At 33.7% G+C, this 4,297-nt stretch overlaps 1 non-coding gene across 1 annotated transcript; it reads left to right on the top strand.

Annotated features, from left to right (window-relative positions):
* Positions 1 to 337: 337 nt before the first annotated feature.
* Positions 338 to 410, top strand: Trnav-uac. The gene has a single exon. It is a non-coding gene; the product is annotated as a tRNA-Val (tRNA).
* Positions 411 to 4,297: the final 3,887 nt, after the last annotated feature.

Here is a 4,297-nt window from a genome sequence, read left to right as displayed (position 1 = left end):
TCACATTTATAATATTAGTATGATAACGAATTTAAATTGGATTACGCATAACCGTATTAATAATACATATTTTGGAACTGCCTATATCTAATTATTGATTTGATCCCTTTAGATTGGCCGAATAAAAAAAAAACAGCACTTTTATTTTTATACATAAAGTAAAACTACCATCGATTCCAACTTCAATAAAAGTTAATATCGAAAACATTCATATCCGATTTTACTCATCTTATTATTGGACTATAAAAAAAATCAATGAATAATAACAATTATAAAGATTCTAAAACTATCTGTAGTTACTAAGGTTAAATGTGATATTTCGTTCATTACTACAACGGGTTCCGTGGTGTAGTGGTTATCACATCTGCTTTACACGCAGAAGGCCGCCAGTTCGATCCTGGCCGGAATCATATTTTTTTTTAAACGGAATCTACATTTTTTTTGTACTTGGTGGTCATTTTTTTTTTCACTGCATAAAACATTTCAACACAACCATAATGATGAAAATTAGTAAAAGTTTACCATCAGATAAAATCGTAGTTCTGTTAATAATTAATTTGTTACAATTTAATAGAGAAATTTCTACTATAAAGAAATAGACATTATTTTATGTAATTTACTCGTATTATTGGATCGTTAAATGAATCGCAAAGCTAATTATTCTAAAATAGAAAAACTATAGTAAAATATTTGAATGTAAACTTCTAGTTATTAGATACCGATTTAAATATTTGACCTGACACGATTGACGCATTTGAAATTTTAATTGGAACCGTACTCAACGACGAGCTATTTCACATCGGCAGCTAGCTTTATTATTAATCTCCTGCGTGAATTGTTCCCTCAGAGCGACAGATCGACGCGATCGCGACGGCGACGCGACGTTCAAAGATTGGTTATGTGATTGAACTTCACTTCGGTTCCGGGGACGGATGCTATTTACCTAGACTAAATCGTAATTTACTCTGAAATGAATTCTTCACGTTTATCTAGCTTAGGCATATAAAATGGGTTTTTAGAAGCTATAAAGCTTGTTATATAAAAATATGAAAATCTTCCTTTGATGATATGATGATAATATGAATTAATCTGATTTTAAATGGTAGGTAATAACATCCTATAATTTTAGTAATTCGAATAAAAATATTATTTCAAATAAAAAGCCACATTTAATGTGAAATTATCTTTTTCTATCGTATATCATCATCATCATCATCATCTCCTTATCCTACTCCCGTAGGGTTGGCGCAACAGGTTTTTGTCCTCCACATAACTCTATCATACGTCATCTCAGTCATCACTCCCTTTTTGATCATGTCACCTTTTACACAATCCATCCATCTCTTTCTAGGTTTACCTCTACCGATGTACCCTTCCACACTCATAACTAACGTTCTCCTTGTAACATGCGATTCATCCCTCCTCATAACATGCCCATACCATGCTAACCTTTTACTCCTAACCTTCTCTACTATGGGGGCTACTCTCAAACTTCCTCTAATATACTCATTTCGTATCTTATCCATTCGTGTTACCCCACACATCCATCTTAACATTCGCATTTCTGTCTATAAACATATAATAAAATTGAAGTGGTTGTAATATAAAAAAAATACAAATTTCGAGAAGATGATCTATATTCGTTGCCAATAACGAAAACTTCTTTTTTAAATTTTTTGTCTGTCTGTACGCAAGTCGCGTTTGTTTCGGGTAATCTCCGAAACGGCTGAGACGAATTTGATGGGAATTTCACTGTATGGTACCTGACAGGAATAGGCACATTATAGGCGACTTGTTTTTTTAATTCCGTGCTGTCACAATGGCGTAACGGGTGGTCCAAAGTTGCGCTAACGAAGATTTGCGGGCGACAGCTCGTTTATAAGTAAAAGTAAAACTGTGAGAAAGTGTTTTAAGCGACAGAAAACGCGTCGATATGTTCTAGGAGAAAAGATTGGCGGTTAAACCAAGACGGGATAATATTTCTCTCATGTAAAAAGAAAGCGGTGAAACTACAGAGACCAGCAAAAGCAAACATGTTACTACATTTGTCGTGTATAATTTTACCGATCGTATAATAATTATTAGAACAAACTCGCGAATTTATTTGCAGGGAAAATTTTTAGCGTTATGAGAATAATGTTTCATGAAATATGGTTATAAAAGTGCAGGGCCCTGTCGTATATTTAGGACCAGGGTTAAAAATCAGCCGGGTGCCCTTAAAGACCGCACCTCCATTGGTAGGCGCCGCTATAGACCTGGCGCCTGGGCGTTCCCTAAAATCCAGCGCATCTTAGCCCCCTGTCATAAAATAAATCTAAAAAATTGCTATTACAGGATGTTTTGTTCGGCAAATAATAGCCTATATGTTAGACATAGGTAATAATCTACCTACCAGTACTATTTTAAATGTTTAAGTAACAAAATCTAAATGTTTCCATCGAAATTTTCGTGTTCGAAATATCGGCACGATTCACCTTGTAATTATGTAGAGCACAATATTGGAATAATTATTCTCGGAAACATCTACTGAGTGTTCATTATTGATAATTGAAATGTACACAATCACACCGCGAATGTACATCAAAGGTGTCTTTCCATTCCATTTTAATATAGGAGCACCGTTATTATACTTTATTACTACTGCATCCAGGTTCTTTAATTAAATTGTTTTAATTGGCCACATGGATAAGTTGATGATATCTGCAGGGAAATGTGCTTGCGACGTTACATTTTGTTTGCGTTTTAGAATAGATTTGCAATGCTTATGTATACGGCTTTGAAGCTGAGCGAGAATAAGTTATTAAGCGACATATTTCAGGTGTTATTATTTATTGATCAGTCTAGTACTGATAACGTCAACCACCACTGCGGTTTACAAAGAACTTAGATATTCGTTACATAAGATTTCATTGGTCATTTAGTATATTACAAATTAGTCCTTTGATACCCGTCTTCCACTCACTCTGGTCGAGTGTAACTACCAATGATGTGAGAAATGAATGTACATTGGAATTGCAAACCACTTTGATCGTTTTTCCGATATACTGCATTCCCTTTATTACGTAAAATTAAATTATTGAACACTAATCGTCCTATATAGTTGCCCGAAACGATATGATCGATTTATAGAATTGTCATTTTAAAGATATGAGCTATGTAAAATGATGACAAATTGTTGACAACAATGAACTGAATATATCAGATATGCTTAAAGACATCCTATATCCTATAGAATTTGTCGATTTGAATTCTGGGGTTTTAAAACTCTCGTCAGTCGATAAGCTGCTATAGTGTTGTGCATACTAGTGTTGTGCGTCACTTTTATATGTGCATATATACTATAGCGTAGTTCACAATTTTCAGACAGTTCTTAACAAGCTTAGTTGGGATTCTACCTACCGAAGTTTCCAGTAAAACGTTAGAGGTTGAAATCGTTCAAACGTTAGTATTTAACGGACCGTCAATCCTCTATCGCTAGCAGACAGCTGTAAAAGTTGCACACGCGCTCTGAATCATTGTTTTTCTATTTTCATGTAACTCGACGACATATTTGTCTAACAAGGGAAAAACGTTGTGCCCGTTTTCGACGCCATGATTGTACTTTTGTCTGAAAAAAAGACGACAATAAAACTACGTAAAAATTTCCACGTGTGTACATTTACAAACTGAAATTGCTTAAATTTACAGGTGCTGTTGTAACTGCAATTTAAATCGATAAGTACAAAAATATGAGCTGTGAAACTGTTTTTAAACGCCCCAGTGATTACATCTTTAACATTTTAGTTTTAAACGTATATTACAAATTATATAACACTCCACAGTCAATCTATTTAGCTGGCAACCTTAATATCATTATATTGAATTTTTTAAAGTTATTATAAACAAAATCTTTTGCCATTGCGAAATTTCCTAGTATCGCAATTTGTAGCGTTTCGTATAGGTTTTCTATAGACGTTGCTGGCGTTATGTTCATTTAAATAATACTAGCTACACGACGGTTATGCCTTTGATAGTCATGCATTCAATAAAATTTATATCTTTACAAATTTTATAGAATAAGTAGACGCAGAAACCCACAATTACTCAACAATCACATTTGAAATTGATCGTTCTTAGATGGCACTTCGATATAATTACATATAATTACATGTCGATTAACGTTTTACAAAAAGAAAATGTTTTTTGAGTTACAGTGAACTAAATTCACTTCTAAATGTTTTAATATTCCATTACTACAAATACCATATGTAGACTCCCGCGATTTCGCTCGTCCAAAGTTACGATTCATGCATAAATT

This window comes from Papilio polytes, unplaced genomic scaffold (genome assembly GCF_000836215.1).
Source record: "Papilio polytes unplaced genomic scaffold, Ppol_1.0 DF821644.1, whole genome shotgun sequence".
NCBI lineage: Eukaryota > Metazoa > Arthropoda > Insecta > Lepidoptera > Papilionidae > Papilio > Papilio polytes.
Note: the sequence above shows the minus strand (reverse complement) of the source record. Positions and strands in the feature narration are given on the sequence as shown.